This window comes from Topomyia yanbarensis, chromosome 2, assembly GCF_030247195.1.
Source record: "Topomyia yanbarensis strain Yona2022 chromosome 2, ASM3024719v1, whole genome shotgun sequence".
Taxonomy (NCBI): domain Eukaryota; kingdom Metazoa; phylum Arthropoda; class Insecta; order Diptera; family Culicidae; genus Topomyia; species Topomyia yanbarensis.
In genome coordinates, this window is record NC_080671.1 from 17793221 (window position 1) to 17817524 (window position 24304).

Sequence of the window (24304 nt, forward strand, 5' to 3'; positions counted from 1 at the left end):
GTAATCCGAATATTGATTTGAACAGTTCACTGTAGCGTAGAATCAAAATAACAAAAAATAACTATATACTATTAGAACTAAATAACTTAACTTTATAACTTGTAATTTGAAAGATTCTTCTAATTTTACCGCGAATTGTAAATTTACTACTTAATTATTCAACATAGAGCTATACTACCTTCAATGAAGTTGTAGAAGATTAGTTTTAGAATAGTGTGCTGAATATATAAAAACTTTATCTTTCATTCTTCTAATTTTACAAACTATTTTAAAATAAGCTGTAGGGTTCAATTAAATATTAAATTAAATTAAATATTAAATATTATACAATGATTACACACTACTACAAATAACCACGTTTGTTCAGTTTAATATATCCCCAAAAATCTTGATTCATAGCAAAATTTTTGCATTATTTGGACTTTCGGAATTAAAAAAGCTAATTTTTTAACGCCGCTGTCATTTTTCAGCCGATTTGCAATGTTTTCAATATTTATATTTATATTTTTATATCAAGAGGGATATACAGTAGACTGGTTAAATTTTTGACTTTTTGCTCCACCAGGCTTTATTGATTCCTTTTATAGCCCTTAGTAATTGTACAAATTTTGGTACCGATCGGTTGTGGCTACGGACCCTCCAAAAATTCCAAAGTTTATATGGAAATTTGCATGGAAAATCGATTAAAACTAAAAATAAATTCTTAAAAAAATCACCTCATCAATCAATTCATGAGAAAACTATATATTTCTAAAGGTATTCTTCTACTGAACACATTCGTAGAACATTGTAAGTTTGTGAAAATTCGCTGAGAAAAGTTATTAACTAAAGAAGCAGCATGACTTCAAAACAAGTAGATTTCATTATTAATCATAGCAACCCTGTTTGAATAACTGCATCTGCCATACGGGAGCGGTGAGTGGTAAGCCTAGTTTACACTTATATAACGATGAAGCTAAGGCTAAGTGTCGTTTGCTTATAGGTCACGCCATCGTTCGGTGATTTGCATTCGATAGTCATGTAAGAAGGTATTGGTTTAGTCACTCACATCCTCACAATACGAACGCCGTTGGGAATGCTGGTTAAAAAATTTCTCCAGGTGTCATTCGTAATAGATTCTACTTCTCCATATTGTGACATGATTCGTTTGATGTAATCTTCCTTAGTGCGCGGGACCAAATCATGGATACGCACGTCCACCATTTTATTTTCCATATGGTCGGGGATCTTGATTCTTGTGTTATTAAATTCGACCTCGTGTTGCATGTTGTTCTTTGCAATGAAGTTCTCTGCCTGTGCTAAACTTCTAAACGTGATCAAATCACAGTTTTTAACGTGGTGCAACTGAATGTACGTAACTTCAGCGAGATTAAGCTCCATTTTAACCTTAACTAACTGTTCCACTTCCTAAACTGTGGGTCTAATACGAATTTTATTAAAGTTGATCGAAAACGTGTTATCCCGTAGCACGGGCACTTTTGTTTCATTTGGCAAACTCATTTCACTCCGCAGCCGGGGAAACGATACAATTTGTTTGTGCATTTGTATAGAACAAAAGCTGGCTTTATTCATTGGTGCCTATAGCCTGCTATAGCGTAGTGATCGTTTTGCTTCTGCTGTCACCGACAGCTTTGTGATATTGCAGCCCCGCACCGAGGCTAATTTTAGGTTATTTTAACTCCCACGGTACGGCATGGGGTTGCCTTCATGACGATAATCGATCTGCCTCACCCTACGAGCTGTGCAACAACTTCAATATGACCATTTTAAACACAGGTGACATAACACGGATTCCGGCTCCTCTAGCGCACCCGAGGCCTTAGGCCTCCCTCTACTCGACATCGCTGCGGTTAGATTGCATGTTGAAGGTAATCCCCAATCCCCACGGCTGCAACCATCTGTCAATCGTAAATATTGCTAACGGTTCAGGGCCACCGAATAAAATCAATGTCAAAATCAATGTTTCGTATGACCTCACACGAAATATTGATTGGAAGAGCTACGCGTCCGCTATATCCAGAAAAGTAAAGTCCACACACGAGCTTACTTCGGAGGAAAAGTACGGGTTTCTGACAGGCTTGATTCTCGACACCGCGAGAAGACCGCCGCGTAGAAGACATTCCGAGACGACGGGTTACCTACTAGTTATCGACAGTACGCGACACACGAATGAAGAGTTTAATGAAAGCTAAGAAACGGAGTTACTGGCGCCGATTTGTTAGCGGACTAACAAGAGAAACATCGACGAGCACTCTTTGGGGCACGGTCCAACGTGTACGAAACCGTAACAGTACTAACGAGAGCGTGGAATAATAAAACCGTTGGATATTCGATTTCGCCAAGAAGGTTTGTCATGATTCTGCGGCGGAACAAAACATCTACCACTCCGCGTTCCTCACGATAGCGCGAACGAAACATCTTTTTCGATCGCGCTATCTTGAAAGACGAAATTCGTGGAATTCTGGATCACCTACGTCCGATAGTGATCCCAAGCATCTTTCACAATAAATTTCGAAAAGTCGACTGCAGCAAAATGTTTTACACCAACAGGTCAATTCTCACCGGTTCCACTGGCTTCGGTATATTCAATCAAACCTTCAACCTCAATGATCCTGCTTCAGCTTACGTCCCAGAACTTGCTGCTATTCAGTTTACTCTTGGAATTATTGATTCTTTGCCCACCGATCATCACTTTACTGTCTCGGCAGGCGCTTTAGAAGGTGATATCTACGAAAGACAAATCAGCTTTAATGTTTTTTTCAATTACTCTCGTCAGATGACGTTAGAAAGTTGGCATATATCTTGAAGCAATGGATCTCAGCTCATGTACAATCATTACACGTTAGAAGCTCATCTCCGGCGTATCGGGTTCCCGAATAGCTGTATCTGCGCTTGTAACGACGGTTTCCACGATATCCAACATATTGTCTGGGCATGTCCGAGGAAGATCACCCAATGTCCCGGTTCGAGATGTACTGCCAAGTCGCGATCTCCTCTATATGCCCCTCGTATACACCTTCCTAAAAATCATCAACATACAGATTAAAATGCCCCTTTGCTCCTTCTGTCGAATGAGCCAACAAACACGAGACCTACAGCACAAGCATCACACTCGCAATTCGAAGTGTTGCTGATCCTCATCTGAGCCGTAATACGAAATCGTCTAGAGGAACCTCTGCCGGCTCGAAGAGACCCACCCGGCGTCCCAGTACATGATTTTTCTTGATGAAGGCCGTCCGAGCCTGTAATCTATGCCGTTGATCTCCTGATGCTTGAAACTGAAAATTAACAATTTTCTCCCCCTTGTCATCTTTCTCCACCCTCCCTCCCTTGACTCTGATACACAGAAGTATCAACCCCGACCCCCTGTCGAATATCTTCCCGAAGCATTTTGCTCTTCCTGTTTCTTCTAGTTTTAACTATTACATAAACTCGTCGAAAATGCCCAACTGTACTACTATTCATAAAAAGAGCTCTAATTAATCTCTCCGAATCTTTACAAAAACAATCACGCCCTCAAATTATTCCTAGTTTTAAGATGGTTCCAATAATCTCACTGCTAAAAATGTCAAACAATAAGTAAACTAAATGACTCCGCTAACCTTACGAAAGTTATACTATCCCCTCGTGTATATGTATAAAATAATTATAATATCTCCATAGTTTCATTATATTAATATGTATTCCTCTAGTTTTAAGAAATTTAAAAATGTGCCTTAATCGAACAGTTTCTGTGATGACAAAATTTTTTCTGTGCTTAGTGATAGCAGTTTCTTAAATAGATTATTGAAATATACGGTTGCTTAACAGTGTGCATCTGCAAGTAAACTACAACAATTATTATGATAGATATGAAAATTGTTTAACATTTTTAAAAAGTAGTGTCTATGCTTCAATGAAAATTTAGAGAGAATTTCATTCCGCTTTTCACATTATTACCAAAATTGGTTGAAAAGTGCCAAAGTTATTGAATTTTCCTAAATTAAAAACTGTATCTGTAAAAACTGATTTTGTTGGCTATTTTCGGCAAATTTAAGACTAAGAGAAACTAAGGTAATGAAAAAGACGGATAGGTATTCTAGAGCGAATCAGTTATAAACTTAAAACTAAAAGCTAAGACTAGGCAGGCTCATGTGAACATGATCGAAAAGAAATATGAAGAATCTTTTGCCTTCTGCTAGTAGGAGTTGGACGTTCCACCTAAATCTTCCGCATGGTCATTGGTAGAACATAACTGATCATCATGTTTTACCACCAACGTTAGCATAGTAACATAGTAACAAATTAGAATCTTGCGAGAGCAATTTTTTAATTTTTTTTATTAAGGAAAATTTAAGCTAAATAACCAGGAAAGGTTATGAGGCTAAATCTAGGAACTAAAGAAGACTATTTTACGAGCTTCGGTTTCTTAAAAAGAAAGAATTGATTTTGTCGATGTCCCCGTTTTATCAACCTAAAATTTACCAAGCGGCAGATAAAAACGGGTCATCACTGTATTTATAATCAAATAACGGAACACTTTTCTAGCTTATGTAATAATGTCAGAGAAGAGAGCTATATCTAACACGTATTCCTTTTCAGATTGTGTAATTGTTATGTGATTTCCTGCGTTAATTAGAGCTTCCGAAAATTAATTTGTATTTGGTTACAAGAAATTTTGTTCGTAAATCTTCTCCCAATTTTTTTTCTTTTACAACCTATGATATTGGTATATATTTCCGAATATGAACTAAAAAACATACTAAAATCATTTTTTTCCAATTAATTAAAAAATGATGCCCGACTTATTATTACTGATAGACGTGTAAGCTAAATCAAAATAAAAAATATGACATCGAAAATTGTAAGCAATAACTGCCCAATCTATTTCAAATATTTTCCTATGTGTTTCTTTTACTCACTAGTTCAGTTCAATCCAAATGTTTGAGTTGCACAAAAAAGTGGAAAAAAGAGAATAAAGGTAAATCAGCAATACGAAATGATTGAATGGAAATCGTTTCTTACATCCTCTACACATCGCATAGACGCCCTCCCTCATTCTGCTCCGTGAAAATGCAAGGACGATATCGCTCTCGTCTGATTTTACTCTCCTGTTTCCGGTAAGCACACTCACACATCGTTCATCAGTCGCCTGAACGTCCTTCCGCTACCCAAACTGTTTATTCAATCTGATTCTGATTCTATGGTGAAGATAACATTCAATTGTCTATGTGCATTTGACTCAAATCAGCCCGAATCGCTCCAGCAGGACTATCCCAGCAGGCTGCGGATATTTTCAATAAACACTCGCTAACGGTTTGCGACTATCAGTGAGTGTTAATGGCACAGTACTTCACCCGCTGTTAGTCTATTCAAAGCGAGACTACTGACGACAACGTTGATGATGATTTTGGCTCCTCCTCTCTTCATGGGACGTTCAAAGAAGAACACACACACTGATCCAAGTTCTGAAAAAGAAACAGACAGCAGCAGAGACACAACTAAATGTGTGTGATGTGACATCGCACTGTTGTGTGATGAGTTCGCTCTCCAAACAAAACGTGAATCGCAGGCAACGCGACGATTGATAACAGGCGGAATCTCTCATTTCCCTTGCTCTTTCATTCTCGCTCTCGCTTCAACAACCGTGCCACCGCTGACTGCGGTTGTTTGGTGATGATCCCACACAGATATTTCGACAAACGACAACAAGAAGGCGGGATTTACAAGGATGCTGAATGGGAAAAATGATGCAACCACGGACGGGTAGATCACACATTCAAACAGATAGCACTGCCGTGTTGCTGAAGAAGGCAGAAGACGAAAGATTATTTTGCTATATATATTCTCCTGTCTATCACCCACAGCCAGAAACGAGCACGGAACTTTGTCTCTGTCTTGCAACGCTTCTCGTCCAATGGTGAAGCGTAGTGATAACACACTACTGGTGGCGTACGGCTATCTGCCCTTTTGTTGGCGTTCACCGTCGATGTATGTGGGTGTAGCAGTGGAAATGTGTGCAAGTTACTCTAAGCATAGTGATCGGATGAAAAAATTTCTGACTTGAGCTATCTGTATGTAACTTGTGTCTTCGACACATTTTCTGTGTTTTGTTGAAGAATTGATTTCGTTTGTGGAACGGAAGAAGGCGTGTTGCACTTAGTATATTAGATATGGTTCTATTGTGGGACATTTTGTTTAGTTACATTATCAGTATTTTTAGATTATTCACATAAAGTGTCAGTTCTGTTGTTGTGATTTCTCTATCAGAGTTTTAGTGGCAGTGAGTGGGATTTCCTCTAATATAGCAATATAGTCGCATCTATTTTTTAGAAATTGATTTTTTTGATGATATGGTCGTTCCTATTGTATTTGGGTTCAGGGTAACAAAATATTTAAGATACTCAGTAACTGTAGTAGAAATGCTAATGACATCTACAAACTGCAATTATTTTTTGAACATATATTCCAAAGCTAATTCTCACTGATGTTTACAAGATGAAAAAGCAACATTTAATTATTTTATTATGCAAGTTGTGGAATTTAGAAAACCAACCAACCGTGTTTTAGTTTATCTACACTTCTAGTGACAGGAAAGAGTCATTATAAGAGTCTTCTTGAGTCGAATTTAATGTCATTTGGAAAGATTCCTCTCTCAGAAACATAGAATATGGCAAGAAGCAGAAATCGGTCAAAACGCAAGGATGAAAGGTGGTTTCCAGCGATCTTAAATTTATGTATTCAAAATCTGACCAATCACGGAAGCTTCATCAAAAAACTTTATTTTGCTATCAGATCTTCTAGAATATTTAACCTACTTTGTCTTTCGATTCGAAAACATTTTGCTATCCAATTTTATAACACAGCAACTGACAGCACTGACTGCATTGGGGCTAACCACTACTATGGACAGTATAGTGAACTTCCAAAGCGTAAGAAACTTTATCAGGCCTCTGGTGAACGTAATCGTTCGCATTTATTCATCCAAGCACGATGAACTAATTTTATATAATTTGCCACAGGCACAAATTGCTTGCTTATCCATTATTTTTGCGCTAAAATTCTTTTTAAAAAAATTAAATAAACCATTTGTCAGTCGTCGCCCATTATGTTGCGAATGTTATTCATTGGAACATTTCAAAGATCATAGTTTAACGCTTTTAGGTTGCTTCTGTTCATCGCCGGTTTCCAGTAGCAATCTCGCTATATATATTGAGCTTTGAGATGTCCGATTTTATGACGATTTTGTTCCGTGTTTTTGTTCCGGTTAGATTTGATATTTTTATCAAATTTGTGATATATCGGTTCTTCTGTTTATCCGCTGCCTCAAGACTCCAACAGTACTCTATCGCATATTTCCTGATAACACTGCATTTGACGTGATTCCAAACAGTGTCCTTTTTGTAAACTTTTGACACATACACTCAGGTTTTTTTACGCGTAAATGAAAACCGCGTAAATATTAAAATCCACGTAAATGAAAACCGCGTAAATTTCAAAATCCGCATAAATGAAAACCGCGTCAATTTCAAAATCCGCGTGCATGAAAACCGCGTAAATTTCAAAATCCGCGTAAATGAAGACCATTTCATTAAAGAATCCGCGTTAAAGGGAACCTCGTTGATGGATACCGCGTAAATTCCAAAATCCGCGTAAATGAAAACAGCGTAAATTTCAAAAACCGCATAAATGAAAACAGCGTCAATTTCAAAATCCGCGTAAATTAAAACCGCGTAAATTTCAAAATCCGCGTAAATGAAGACCATTTCATTTAAGAATCCGCGTTAAAGGGAACCTCGTTGATGGATACCGCGTAAATTCCAAAATCCGCGTAAATGAAAACAGCGTAAATTTCAAAAACCCCGTAAATGAAAACCGCGTCAATTTCAAAATCCGCGTACATGAAAACCGCGTAAATTTCAAAATCCGCGTAAATGAAGACCATTTCATTTAAGAATCCGCGTTAAAGGGAACCTCGTTGATGGATACCGCGTAAATTCCAAAATCCGCGTAAATGAAAACAGCGTAAGTTTCAAAAACCGCGTAAATTTCAAAATCCGCGTAAATGAAAACCGCGTAAATTTCAAAATCCGCGTAAAAAATACCGCGCAAGAAACTGCGTAAAAAAATTTGAGTGTATACTAATTCTAAATCTAAACACACAATAGAATCAAACTTGTCGCGAGCTTCGTTTGAAATAAATTAATAAGTCTTCTACGAACCTCGTAGGAAGGAAGACAAACTAGATCTGACTAAGATAGCAGGCGTATGAAGTAGTGGAGCGATCTGATTATGGTGGTAACCTTTGGTGGGGTTTTCACCTGGAGATTTTTACTGCCCTGGGATGGGCTTCAAGAGAAAATTTCAGTAAACGGTGAAACCAGGCTGTGATTCGAATGTAAGCGACCGCTGAACATTTTAGAGTACTTTAATTGATTTTCATTACCTGCTGAAAAAATTGGAAAATTACCAAACCGACTGATATTTAGCGGTGAGTGCTTTGTTTTGGCAAAGCATAACGCGCACCACTTATCTGTAGCTCTCACATTAAGCTAAAAGTTGTTCACGCTCGCGAACAGTTTTGTCAGTTCAAATAAGTGTAGAATTTCGCTTACCTGGCTAACCGCTAAGTATCCAAAAGCACCACCCACACTCGCTGTGGAGGATGCGTCGAACGAGCATTGCTCTCTGCCATAGCTAACAGGAAAAGGAAAACGGCATAGCGTGAGAAGCATACTGCAGTGTCTTATGGAATTCCTTACGGGGCACAAAGAATCCAGCTATTCGCTATTACAGTCGCTATGAAAATTCCAACAAAGAAGCACAGCTCTGCTCTTTGATCAACAGACGTTGCAGGAGCAGCCAGTGTGAACACCGAAAGAACTCGTTAGAAAATCAATACTATAAATGTAAATATTGTCTGTCGTCTCACCAGACCCGAAGAAATTGATGTAGAACCCTGAGTCACGGAGATGGCTTCCAAAACCGGAGTCTCCGGGTCAAACTCGGAGGAGTGGCCACCCAACACACTTAAAAATATTTACATCTCGTAATATCTAATATAAAAGGAGCGTCACAATTCACTTGAATTTACATTCAAGAAAAAGTTAAAATATGTGTCGCTCACAATTTTCCAGTTTCTTCAGCCGAGTTTTACATCAAAAGAAACACAATATTTTATTTACATGTCAAAACATATAAAATTCTATTATGAAATAGACAAATATGCCTCAATATTGTTTATGTCATATGTAATTTTCAGTTTTTCTAAGCGTGTAGTTCTGATGTAGGACACTTCGAAGGAATGAGTGTTCCAATGAATGTACCAATTCAGGAGGAATTTCATGCAACGAATAATTTTCAAATCATCGGCGTACAACAGCTTGGGAGATTAAATCGCTCCACAGATGTCATTAACAAATAACAGCGGGCCCAAGTGGCTTCCTTGTAAAATGTGAAAAGAAGTCGTACAAAACGTAAAAAAGCACAGCAGAAAATATGTCCAAATCCACTGTGTCAATCAGTTCGGGAGCCCAAATCTTTTCATCGTCTCAACAGCAAAACGATGTGGACTCTGTCAATCTTTCAATATGAGGGTCCCGTTTCAAACAGGGGCTGTAGTGTGAGTTTTGAATATTAAAGAGTTCTGTTGTACTGAAGAAATAGCTTGTTTTGTGCTGTCTATTCATTATTGATTATCTAGATAACGGATAAAAAACTAAATATGAGACTGAAACTAATTATTTGATATTGCTACAAGATCTTTTCTGTAAACACACTACGTACAATTGGAATTTTCGGAGACGCTTCAGGTTACTAAAATCTTTAAACGGATTTTTCTCGAAACACATTTCTCATAATCTACCTATAGCATATCTCAGTCAGTGTTACAGCAGAAGAATAAATTTTATCTAAGCGAAATAGAAATTTCCACTGCTCAACGATTTTTTCAATTGCATGTCATTTAATAGTGCATGCAAAATTTATTTTATTTAAGTCAAAATCGTGTAAATTTCAAATCACATGTAAAGCTAAGTTACAGGTTATGTAGCACATTTATTACACTCAAGTAAATGAAAATTTACTGGTTTTATTTCATCTAGAAACAATCGCTGAGATACATTTACAAGGAAAATGGTCAAGGAATTTAGAAAAAAAAAAGTGTATTTTTGGATACAGTGTTGCCAAATATGCAAGATTTCCAGATTAAAACTAAAACTGCATTTTTCTAGCAAAACATACCTTTTTATTTTTAAAATTATTATGCCTTTGTGTTCCTCAGAGATTTTTGCACATAAAAACCTATTTTTATCCACTTAGCGGTACAATTGTACCTTTCTTAATCATGGACACTAGAATTTCATGGTTGGTTATGTTCATTATAAATGGTCTCATGTATATAATACCCATGATCGTAAATTTGTCCCGTTTTCTATGGGATTTCATATCTTCATAGGACTGATTTGCGAATTTTTTCAAAGCGAAATAGAAATTTTCAATAGAAAAGAGAGTTGATTTTCGAAGCAATCGCATAACCTTTCTATATTAGAAAGACATAGCATCTAAAACTTCTATATAACTTATGCCATTTCCAATATGCAGTAATTTGAAGCAAAAGCTGACAATTTCTCATAATTTTTCTCACTATACCTCAGTAACCAAGCCGAATTTCACAATTTCGAAAACGCACTTGTAGAGATTTTTTTTCAGATTGGCAATGTGGTATATCTAACTTAGGCATTTGTCATAAGATAACACAACAACAACGAACTGGGCGATAAAAGTAGTCTATTGAAATTCGGTAAAGTTTAAAAGTTCACGAAAAAAGAGAACATGGCCTTTTTCAGACAGAGCTGTCAATAGGAAGTGCCTAAGTGGCTCAATCAGATACGAGGTGTTATAAATTGAGGTGTCGTGTGTCAGTTTGAAGAATTCATTCAGGGATGCCAGGCACACAGATTAATCTGTGTTTCACTGTCTTTCAATGCGCTGCTCAGATTTCAAAAAAATACATTGCATCCCTGCATTCATTGTTTGCATGCCAAACGAGCAACATCATGACTGCAACTGCAACGATACAATGAGCAGTGTACACACGATGATTATCAATGTGGAAGAGAAGAATGAGTTTGGATTGAGTTCAACGCTTCAGGGTGCGACATATGTGCCAGAGCTTGAAGAGGAGTGAGATTCTTCATTGTCTTCAGGCTAGGTTAAGCTTGAGTGGTCGCAGTACACTGTAAAACGTGGGCCTTCTCGGTATACTCAGAATTTTTCGATCGACTGAATGACTGCAAGACACTCTCTTTGTATTACTGAATACTTCATTTTAGCTTATGAGTTGTGGAGTGTTAAAAATGTTTAATTGCTAATTTATAATAGATTTAAAAGTATTAAAATAAAAAAAATGAGAAGATTCGTTGAATTTGCTACAACATCTGTCTGCCGAATTATACGTTGCATAAGAATCCACAGAAGTGGACGATCCCTTATAACACGCAGAGGAACAAGCAAATCCTGGGATGGTGGGATGATCAATACTTTCGACATCATATAAAAATCATTCTTTACAAGAAAGTGCGACGAAACTCCAGCGTAAATCTAACAACATGCTTATATTATTATAAGACCAGAAAACTGATAGGGTCGCTCCAAGGCTGTTTTCTAGGAGCAAGTAATTAGAACGAGAACGCGCTCCAACCAGAATTTTGAAGGGAGTTATATGGCGCCCATACTTGAACACCATATTCCAAGAAACTACGGACGGTATACAGATTTTAGTGCACAAAATCAGTAATGTTCTGGTTCAGAAAGCCCAATATTGCAAAGGCCATGGCTGTTGTAGCTGCGATGTGTTTCCTGTCGAATAACACTCCCAAGTCCCGGATGAAATCCACACTCTTGATTACACATGTTTGAAGGATATATTTGCAATGCCTTAAAATCATCGATTGTCCAAAACTAATCACTTTATATTTATAGACGTTTATCTGCATGCCATTCAGCGATTGCTACTCCTCAATATTATTATTATTGTTTTGGAACACAACTAAGTCGAGTTCTGAGGCAATTTAACGCAGATTTTCAGATCATCAGTTTAGAGTAGTCTTCCCTGTCTAGATGCGAGTGCGCATATCGTAGAAGAACATAGGAAAGATAAGTGGCTCCAGGTGGCTTCCCTGAGTGACACCAATTGACATTTTAAATACGCTTTAATGTATGGTACCAATTTTTACAAAAGCGGATCTTCAGAGGAGTAAGATCGCAGCCATCTGATTACCCATGGAGGAAATCCTAATCGCAGTAGATTCATAACAATGTTGTGCTCCACCTTGCCGAATGCTTTCACGAAATCTAAATACATTGCATTTACTCGGTCGAGATCTGTCTTAAATTGTCACTGTATTAGGCACATAATTCTCGTTCCACAGGCTGATACATCGAGGTTTCCAGAAAAATCATAAATGAACCTTTTAGACAGTTGTGTACGGTTGTCCACGTTTCTTCCTTATTCAAGGTTCAAAATAATCCGTTGATTAAATTATTCATTGAATGAATAATTTGATTGCCGTATAATTTTGAATCATCTTTATTTTGTGCGCTGCACAGTTGGCCTGGCCGCTTCAATGCTTGTGTCATATTCAATATGTGCCACAAACATTAATAATGATATTAATTTAATTGTGGACGAACGTCTGCAATATTCCAGGAACCCTACATGTATTGGCTGTGAATGTGTAGACTAGACTAGAAATAAAAGAATTTAGACAAGTTCAATTACGAAACAAAGGTTAGAATCTTTGCAAAAACATTTCCATCCGAAGTTCTCAAAGTTCCAAAGGAATTCATTGAAGTCATCCTAAGCCTGTTGTGATAATAAATTTACGTAGTCCGGTATATCCATAATATCTTTATTGGTACTGAAAAAATCGTATAAATTTACGTCTCCTGCCCCTAACATGTACGAGCATCAAAAACGACTTAATTTGACGTTTGATTCAAATTTTACATTACATTGAATTTCGTAAATCATTTAATTTTACTTCACATATGGTGTTTGCTCTGAATAGCAGTATGTGTAATTTTATGTCATTGCGCACGTAAAGTAACATATAAAATGTAATGTAAATGTCATGTAAAAATAAACGGAACATGGTAATGTTTCGTCATTCCGTGAATTACGTTAAATTATGTCATGTTTGCAATTACGTCAATAATAAAATTCATATTTTTTTACGCTTAATTTTTCTTGAACTAATATATGTTTCACTCTAGTAAGTGTCTTGAGACAACTGATCTTTGGTTTAATCATCAACGACCTCTGTTTGACAAGCTACAAGATGAGAGAATTGTTGTTATTCTTTGAAAATTGAAAATATAACAGAATAAAATACTTGTAATTTTCAAGGCATATGTAAGGTATCGTCTATAAAAACAAGAGAGGCTCGAACGTGGTCTCATTTCAGAGCAACATAGTGGCAGCTAACTCTAGTGATTGTCATATCTACATATTTGTTCGTAAGGTGAAACATTTGCTGAAGCTGAAAATGGAACGTAGGATTTTGGTCACCTTAAATTGGATCAATAATTTAATACATATATCGTTTAAAAATATGGCCAAGAAAGCTTTACTATGTGAATCTTAATAGCGTTGGTGGATATGATGGTTGTAGGATCTCTTCTGGATACGAGTACGATATATGATCGTGGTATAACTACCCGATCTAGCACCAGAAATCAAAGTGGGATCTATTACATTGGGTGTCACGATAAAATGTTCTTAACAGTCTTAGATTACTCAAATATCAGCTACTATCGTTACTCAGACCACGCATTGTATGTATCAAAGCCAAATAATCACGTGCCGCTACTATAAACAACACCCTACGGAAAACTCTGCTCAATTACTTCTAAGCTTAATTTATTAACAGCAATCAAAACTAGCACACAGTTTCAACAATCTGTTAGACAACCAACGCATGCTAAAAAAAACAACGGAAAAATGTATTAAAATCCAATAACTGTAATGCTCACTGAAGAAATTTAATCAAAAATGTGATTCGAAATTGACGAAAGTTCAATTTCGAATCGCATTTTTTATTCCAAATGAACCCAATGAGGCATTTTGTACACAACAGTGGTTAATTAGGGCTTTGAAGAACGGTGGAAAAGTTTCACCCGAAATATTTATTCATGCAGAAAAATGTCTAGGAAACCAAATAAATATTGTTCCATTTTCCTCTTCTCAGTCCATGTTGAGACCTTTTCTATATTTCCTACATATTCGACTTTGCACAAAGCTTGAAGCGGTTCAAATTAGAATGTTTCAGTAGATTTTCGAGCACTGAACTCAAAGCCGAATAAACAGTATATATTAAAAGTAGAATCAGCACAAGAGCGTTTTTAATTTATTTTTATTGAACTCAACGATGAAACAGTTGTTCCTTAAGAACTAGTACATTACAACTAAAATTCCCTAATCCTTATTCTACTTAAAATTGCGCCTAGTACCTCCGAATCAACGGCCAACACCACCTGTGGAGAACCATACGACTGAAAAAACAAATGCATATAATTCTTGAAAATCCATTAAAGATTTTTTTTCGTGTTTCGTATCCTTTTTATATTAGTGTAATTCATTGGTGCATAAAATTGAAGCCATTGAAGCTGGTCAGTTGAAGTAAGTTGTAGATCTAGATGGTTCGTCAAATCATTGTTTCTTTACAGGTGTGGCAGCAAACTGCGGTACGTGGTACTTGTTGCTGAATGTACCCGTTGGATGATCTTTTGCGCGTCCACGACGAATCTTGTCACGAATAACGACTATGTATCAAGAAAATCTCGATTCTTGTTACGGACAACCTTGATGTAACGAGAACTGAGGATAAGCGATACTAGTGTAGATATCTACTGTTTACGATCCTAAGAAAACTCCAGTTTATTTATAAACCATTAATGTATTAACCAGGGATTCAGATAACATTTATATTAGAGCGAAATACAAATACTTCTAAAACACCTTTCGTATGAATAGTAGAGTGTATATTGGGCATCCCATAGCACAGTAAAACAAATATGTGTATAACGGCAGTATAGCTAGGTACGAAAATATAGATCTCAAATAATTAAAAAAAAATTGGAATGAATTTGAAATCCATAACATTACCTCCTCAGAAAGGAATTACACTACAAGCGATCTGATGATACGAATACTAGCAAACCTCCGAAGATACACCAAAACCTACACCTATTTCATCCTTAAACCGACACGAGCAGGACTTCGGAAAAGGGGACAGTTCATTGTCACGTTTTGAATGATTGAACTCGACATGGATCTCCTGCTGTAACGTCAACGGTTCCGAAAATGACAGCATGTAGAAATATAAAAATCACACGCTGCGTAATATCGGCTGGCACCGTACACGCAGCGCTTCATCATGATGCTGTTCTGGCTCAAGATCATACAATCCACGAGCAGTGAGTGACACATGCAAAACGCTTTTTCTCCTCATCATCACAACGGGAATTCCATAGCTGTCCCGAGCTCGTACAGCTTCAACAGGAAAAACATAAATATTTATTCACTCACGCGCCTCACGGATGCGAATTTCCTACTTTCCTTCTGGATAAATAAAAGAAAATCTGGTTCACAAGGTCATTAAATCTGTAACGTCCTTTCACTCGCTGAGAGCAGAAACAAGAAAATTTCCTCAGATTTATCCTTAGTAGCACAGGAAGGGGGCCTGCATTTACCGATGTTTGTAAATAATGGGATATCGAACTGCGATCGATATTCGTGATACAGTAATAAACAAAGCTGGAAGGGAGATGATTGCTCGAACCAAGTAAGCGGGAATGTGAATATGAAATAGCTTTGCACCATCCAAGCATCTTGTTGCTAAATCTTTGAAAAATGTTTACCACAAAAATCACATTTTCATCGCGTTAAATCGTTTTCTCCCACTCCCATTTCGGATGGATTTCAAACGCTCCGATAATGACATAATAAAATTGTTCGCACATTAATACGGATTTCGCTGTCCCATGCGTCCCGGAACCGTAAACTCAGCATAAGCCCTAATACCTTGTCTATTCCGATTGTCGTACCAGCGGGGGGTTAACGTATTTCATTGTGATTTGTACTGTGTGTGTGTTTTTGTACTGCGCCCCCTGCCCGGGGAAAATGCCGACAGTTTCGGTTTCTGCTCTGCCCCGGCCGAACCAGCAACATATGCCATCAGGATCCTGACTCTGTGGGCTTATTATTGGTTGTTTTATTTAAATTTATGTGCAAACGCTTGGTTCCGCTTATTGGAGGGGACGAGCTCGCCTCCTGTTTGGAACAACATTTCTCAATTTAGCCTTTGTCACCTGTCCCGAATCCGAGTGTGAGATATTTCGTGGAAAAAAAATAGAATGAATCGAAACTCATTTCTGCAAACCTTCCGGTTCTTATCAGCAAAAGCGATAGCAGAAATGTGTACTGATGAGAGTGAAAAAAACTAAAAAGTGTAATCTATTTCTATGAATAGGTGGAACACTTTCTCGGTTCCGAATAGCCAGGAAGCCAGTTACACGTAACGGGTATCAGCTCCGAACAAATACTTCAGCACTTCATCGTTTGCCGTACCGGTAATCCACCCGTATGACCAACCTCGCCATTCACCGGACATCGCATCCCATCTGCTCTGACAAAAGAAATAAAGGATTTTATTTCTCCGCTTTCCGCCCCGACTGCAAAGGAACGGGAAGAAAAATCTTCGTGATAAAACCGAAGAAAATGGAACCGTCCGTTGCAATGCCCACCTCTCTTTGTGTACCCAATCCACGATCTGCCCGAAAGAAAGAAAATCAATTCCCAGAGCGCGTTCCGTTGTCAGAAAATCCCATCATTCTCCGGGCGCTATCAGCAGAAGTGCTATTTCTGTTTGGAAAATAATAGCCTTTTAAAGTTTAAACAACCATTTGCACTCCGGCACCCGTAGCGAAAACTCTGGACATACAATCGCATTTTATGGTTATGGGTACGATGTTAGCCAACCCCGGTATGGACGGATCGATTATCTGCAGATCTTTGTGGGAAAACGACCGTAAGGGTATTTTTCCCGTTGCGAAATTTTAAAATTGGCGCATTTTCTTGAATAGATTTTGTTTGATGGCGATCTCCAAATTGAAATCTTGGAAATGGGTTAGTTGATAAGATGAAAAAGACACAGCTTAAAGCGTCTGCAGGGCAGAGCATAAGCTGGCGAACAATGTCTCCTTTTTTATACATTGCATAGATAGATTTTCAGGACAACCAATCAATTTCTATTGCCAGCGTAAGAAACATCATAATTTTAGAAGAATTCTCATTATAGGCAATAATTAGAAGGCAAATTACGCCGGATCATTCATGCTAACCTTCCACACATCAATTAACTTTATTATTTTAATTCATATGGTTAAACCTGGTAGCTTAACTGAGTCATGATTCTTTTATATATTTATAGTGAGTAAATGTCCGAGCAAAAATTCTTCCGAGCATCCTTCAAACTTTCTGTGACAAGACTTCAAACTTTCTGTGACAAGACTTTCGGAAGGCAGGAGAGACTAAATAATGTCAGTCGCAAAATGCCATAAGATTTCGCACGTTTGCTGTGTCAAGCGAAGAATACTGATAAGTCGCAATAGTCGCAAGACTGTAATTTAAGTCACACGTATCCTTTAGTACAACCTTGCACAATCCATTTACATTTAATAATTCGTCCAAGCTTCTTTCAAACGTGCCATATATATCTGTCTTCAATACGACAAGACCTTGATAATAATCATTTCAGTGGGTCAGTAGTCCAAATATGAACGAATTCAAGTTTTAATGTTATCTTACTAAACTTCGTGTAGCAGGATGCTACGTTTAAAAAAGCTGTATCGTCATTACTGCTGAATAAAATCAGAAATACATTCCTCATATGATGGAACTGAATATGGGCGACTGTCGAAGAAATTAAAAGTAACAAGAAATATGGGTGACATATGCAACATTAAACTCCATTTTTGCCTTTCTCATGTAGAAAGGTTATGCAATCGGTCGAAATTTCGACTTTCTAACCGAAACCCACAGGGCTGAAGTTCTTATCATTCAACTCAGTTCGTCGAGATGTGCCTGTGTGTGCACGGATATGTATGTATGTATATATGTATGTGTATATGTGTCTTCTCTTTTGTCGTTTCTCATGGTAAAGAGGGACAAGTCTGTCTTTGCCGTTGAGACAAATTGGTAAGCTTGAGCGATTCGTAGTAATGCAGCCTAAGCGCGACTCCTACCAGTAGAAGACAAAAGATTCGTTCGTAAGATTTTAAGCCTATTTCTAATGATCCTGTCCCTTCTAGTTTTCCAATCTGTATATTTAACATCCTTGCTCTCACTTGAGTACTATGGCTCTAAATTTTCAAAACTTTCCATACCCAGTAATCTCTAGCTAATTGCATGTCGTTAAAAAGTAAAAAAGAAAATGTGACTACATATTAGTCCAAATAAAAAATCAAAACATATTAAAATATGTGCAACATTACTTGAATTTTCGTGTCTGGATCATTAATGATCCATCGAAATCACTTTGACCACATTGGCCACCTATGACGGTTCTTGATGTCCCCGGGGAACTTGCCAAGTCCCTAAATTAATGTCATACCTCTTTCTCAGCGAATTCGTCACCGATATTTACAAACTGGGTCTCAAATTAAAGGTACAGCGTTCCCATTGGCGGCTATTGAATTTCTAATTTATCCGGTTGCAGGGTGATGAGTAAGAACACGCAGCAAATCCCAATTTCAACGTATAGGGGGACCCGGGGCTATTAAGACAGTGAGGTTAATTCGAATCCCCTTGATTTCTCAGAAAATCGCAAGAATTTCTGACTGTCGTGCATATTCGTGGAACCGCTATTATAAAACCTGTTTTAATCCACCTAGTGGTGCAATTGTGCCTTTCACATTAGTCCAAACTACGATTCCATGACTGGTTATGTTCAATACAATGATGGATATGTATATTACATATTCAGCACAATTTGCACATACATACAATGGATCGATAGCCGAGATCTTGAGATACTATGTGTCGACACTGAAACATCGCTTGCGGCGGATCAAGGAGGAAGATCTAGGGGGTCCGGACCCTGCCGAAAATTTTCAACTTGTTAATAAATTTTAAACTAGTTTTAATTTTAAAGTAGCAACCCCTTATTGCATACTCCTACCTAAGCCTTGTTGATCAAAAAAAAAAATTGGACGGGATTAGGTTGACGATTTTTAGAGTGATTGCATAACCTTTCTATTTGAGAAAGGCAAAACATAAATTTTGAGAGATAAATTTAATTCTTTGATTTTTTTAGAAAGGAGGTACAATGTGCGTCATTTTTTTGCCATCCTCAAAACAAAAATCATTATAATGGTGAAATCGTGATCAAAGCTACAAATAAAAGTGAAAAAAATAAAAAATAATGCTTTGGAAAGCTTGAGGCTCCTATTTAATGAAATTATTTTTGTTTGGATGAAAAACAGATATTTTCAAAACGCTCACCACTTTTGTGCGAAATGAGCGTACGGGGCTATTCGGACCCCCTATTCTATCAGGCACTGTTCAGTGGCTTGCGACTTCACACAACATTGCACACGCCACAACAAAGAAAATACATGAAGCGCCAATCGACAGCTTTGACTAATCAGATTAATTTTTTGTAACGCAATTTATTTTTTTGCTTCTTTATGAGTTTCTATAACAAATATTTCATAGGTTAACATAATTCGATTGCAAAAAAAATATGAAAAATGACTGAATTCCCCGAAGGGAGGTCCGAATTACCCCTACACTTTAAAAGTATGGAAAAACGTAGAGGTTTGCAAATCATCGCATAGCGCTGCCATGTAGTGATTCAAATGAACCTTTTATGGCATCAAAATGTAGCTGAGGTTCCAAACTAATTGCTAGGATTGGTAATTCTAGGCAGAGCTCAAAAAATTGACATCCCTGCGTGAACTTGAAAGAAAACGAAATTCAATTCATGCCCGGGGCGATGAATGAAGTGTTTGGTTCGTTTCCCTCATCATTCGTTCTCCCGATACAGCGCATTCAGGGTCGGATATGTTCGGTTTCAGAAGCAAACTGAATTTCATTTCTATGCTAGCTCTGAGAGGGATTATTGAGCAAAAGTGCACCAGATATAGATTTCACAGGTCACTTATACTCGAAAATGTAGAAGATGCCAACTTCTGTCTTCAAACTGTCCACATAATAACAAATGAATGCCTTGGTTGATGAAGGAATTTATGTTTCCTCTGCACTCAAGCATTCGATTCTGCATGGAATTTCAATCAGTTGGAAAGTTAATGAATGAGGGAGGCGGTGAATCTGAACGTTGGTTTCGGAAAATGCAAGCAGAAATAGATAACTGATTTTGAAATTTCGCAGCACTGGTTCTAGGCCACTAACAGTCATTCAAAGTTTCTTTGGCCACATTGGCCACCATCGACGGTTCCGGAAGCCTCGGTGGAAGTATCAAAATTCTAAATGACAGTTACATCGATTTCTCAGTGATAACTGGACCGATTTGACCAAACTAAGTCTCAAATGAACGGTGTTGCGTCCCTTTAAGCTGTTATGTTTCCAGGTTTTAGCCACCGTTCATGAATGTTGTCGTTTTTTAATTGATATTTTTCGGTGACAATTTATTTAAAAACACAGTTTACCGTTAACGATGGCTGAAAGCAAATAAAAAAGTAGGCTGAAACGTTAACGGTAAACTGTGTTTTTAAATAAATTATCACCGAAAAATATACTGAATAGTAACTTCAATAAAACAACATATTTTAGTGTACTTTCGACTGTTATAGTGATAATTTATGATTCCAAGATCGGCGTTTCAGTCAATAAAAATCTGAGCAACGAATATTGTTGAAAAGGTCGTTTCGTCTTGTTTACAAAACACTGAAAAAAATTAAATCAGTTAAAAAATGACTGCGTGGAAAAGTTTTAGTGCAGAAAGTCCTGATTTTTTTGACGTAGGACTACGTCTTTGTTTTCGATATGGGGGTGCACTCTGTAAATTCTACAAAAATGGTATGTAACGAAAACCAATTTTAAACGCATATAATTCAGCCATCTCACGATAAATTTTCAAATTTTTTGCGCAAATCGCTCCGAAATACTTCTAAGAATAGATTCCAATAGATAAACCCAAAGATTTTTGATATCATACACACTAAAAAAATCTGAATATTAATGATGACTCAATTGAGAAATCTGCCGCAATTGCATATGACACATCTTTCAATGTGATCTATTTTTATGTCATAATCGACTCACTCATAATACTCTTTTAAAAAAATTCAATATTCCGTCATTATAAACAAAATCGATTGTCACACGCACTATTTTTAAGTGTAGGAAATAAAATTTAAACCCAATGACTAAGTTTTCAGTGTAAGATGCCACAAAATTACACGCCCCGAATCAAAAACGCATCAAGCGAAGTGAAGCGCGTATTTATCTAAAAAATTATCAAGGTCCGTCGGCTGCGCAAGGTGATTTTGCGTGTTAAGATAACAATTGCAGGTTCTGCGGTTTATCCACTGAAAACGTCGAGTTTTGTATCAAACATGTTCAGTTACACAAAAAAGAAAAGAAGTTCGATTACCTTTCGACCACTGTCAGGTCATTTTTAAAATCGTTCAACTCGTTTTTGCAGCATATTCTTGACTCATAATTCCACGAAGCTTCGACCCAGTAAATGGTGGACCTATTCTGAATTTTGATGAAAATTCGCTTAGTTGAATTTTATTTGTATCTTCCATTTTCATGAAAATAGATAATGAGTCGATGACTTGTTGGTAAGAAGCTGCGTAACGAACTGCAGTAAGGTTATTTTTATTTTAGGATTGAAAATTAGTTTCACTTCAATTTTAATAGACAAATGTAATTTCACAGCGTTCTTGTAAATTTACATGTCGCATGTAATTTTACTGTTGGCCTAATATAAAATTACGTTTTTGAATCATTTGGTGTCGTGTAAAAATAAGAATGAACGTAATAATCGGTCATTTTGTTCGCTGGCATATGTCGGCGCAAGATGACGTAAAATTACAAGAGTTTTTCGAAGTGTGTAGCATTAAAAAATTAAATAATATACAACCTTGTCAAAATATCACGCATTAACACACAGAAGATAGCGCTTCCCAAGCCCTGTACGACAGATTGGTGTACCTAACGCGCTACGCTTCTATGAATGACGTCATCATCGACTATTTAAAAAACGGACTTGAGCAAACACGCTCAGTTCCCTGTTGAACGGCTGGCGAAGCAGATCACTGCGCTGTGTTTTTTACAGCCAGTGTAGCTGAGTTAGAAGTCCGTTACACTGGCTGTGGAGGGACGCTACCCTATGTCGTCCAACACGTCGAAACGAAAAGAGGAAGGAATAGTAAAACTTGCTGAGATGCATCATTTCGATAAAAATACTAATGATTTTTTTTTCTTCTAATTCATTTGACACTGCTCAATGCGTTAGCACAACTGAGCCGTGGATCTTTCGTGTTTTTACGTAAAAATAGAAAGAAAAAAAAACAAAATTACTGCCTGCCCGTCGGTTCTTGTTGAAGAAGCTTGTTGCTGCGTGTTGAGATCCTTTTTCCTGGAGGTGATACATTAGCTACGTTATCCTCTGCAACTTGGAAGTCAGTCCGTCTGCCTTCTCTCGGGTTGTCGTTCACGTCCATGTTATCATCAGTACTGCTTTCATGCCGTCTATTGTCGGGAGTTCTAGTTTGTTTTTTAATCCTAAGGGTCGCTGTTGTAGCTTCGTCTTCATCGGCATTTGTTTTTTTTATTGGTGGTGTTGGATGTTGGTTTGGAGGCATTTGATGAAATCGTTGTGACTTCGCTTTTGGTTATAGCAGTTGATTTACTGCTATTGATTTAGTGTTTGTTACTGCCTGATCAGCAGTCGTTGCACAGTGGGACGAGCCCGGACTTAAGTCCATATATGAACGTTATGCGATATTCTCGCTAGTATTTTTCTCTTATCATCTGAGCCATCAGAGACATTTTTGCGAGATTTTAAGTGATTTGAACGTAAAATGAATTTTTGGCACCTTTTTTAAGGGCATATTTCATTAATTTGACCATAGGAACTATATCCGGTTATTTTCGTTTGTCAAAGAAATGGTTGATTTTATGCAATCTAAGTAACTTAAAACACACCTACGAAAAAAAAAATCGTTGACCATCTTGTTGGTTAGTGAATGCAATAAAACATTCCTCTAAGACGCTCATAATGTTTGTTTTAAAAATGATAGAAAATGCAGCTTTCACATCAAGTAACCCACTAATGAATGAAATGTTCCAAAATTAGTGGAACACATCTTATTTGATCCGTAAAAACAAAATAGTCATTTCTGAAGCCCCATAATGAGATGTCCATCAATTCGTTTCAATATGGAAAATAAATTCCAAAATAACTATTGAAAAAAAACATTATTAAAGACAAAATACTTACTTTTGAGCCACTCCAATAAGTAGTAAAGTTAATTTCTATTTTTATAATTAAAATAGAAATTCAGCGCACAAAAACTTCTTTAAACAAATTTTTGAACCTTCACAACAAAATAACTTTTTGAGCCACCCTAACGTATGAATTTTTTTTTACATGTGTTAATATCAGAAACGATTTAGCACACGAAAATAATATACACAAATTTTAAGAACGATTTCGAAAAAAATATTTTTTAGGCACCCTAATGATTAGTAAACACTTATTTTTGGAATGTTTTAGTATCAAAAACGAATTCAGCGTACCAAAATTACAAAAAATCGTCGTATTTGAACCGATACGGCAAAGTTTAGACTTTAGTCCACGTGCCACTGTGCGTTGGTTTAGCGACCGGTTGTGGTTTAGCATACGATGACTGTGTAGCGGTCTTCTTGTAACAGATGGAATTTCTTTAGCAGCCGCTGTGCAAGGATTTTCGTCGTGTAGCGGCTGATCACAGAATTGGTACGTATGTTCTGGAAACGTGACTAATGTTCGCTGACTGTATGTGACTCCTTGGATAAATTTGCATTGGATGGTCAGGTAGGAGGGGATAGGTTTTGTCGGACACAATCTCACTACATGCACCATTCCCCCAAGCATCTTCCTTAACGGTATCCACTACTCCGTATTTTGACATGTGTTGTTTGATACGGCTAGCATTAGTACGTGATGCAAGGTTATGTAGCTTTACTTAAATAGTGTCGTCGTGTATATATGTACGTAGATGGTGGAATTGCATAGCATTAACTTCTGCT

General features: G+C 37.2%; 1 protein-coding gene across 2 annotated transcripts in view; it reads right to left on the reverse strand.

The window, feature by feature from the left end:
* The window catches only part of LOC131678608 (transcription factor hamlet), a 290300-nt gene that overhangs the window by 144985 nt on the left and 121011 nt on the right, over nucleotides 1–24304 (reverse strand). The gene's annotated exons all lie outside the window — the stretch shown is intronic.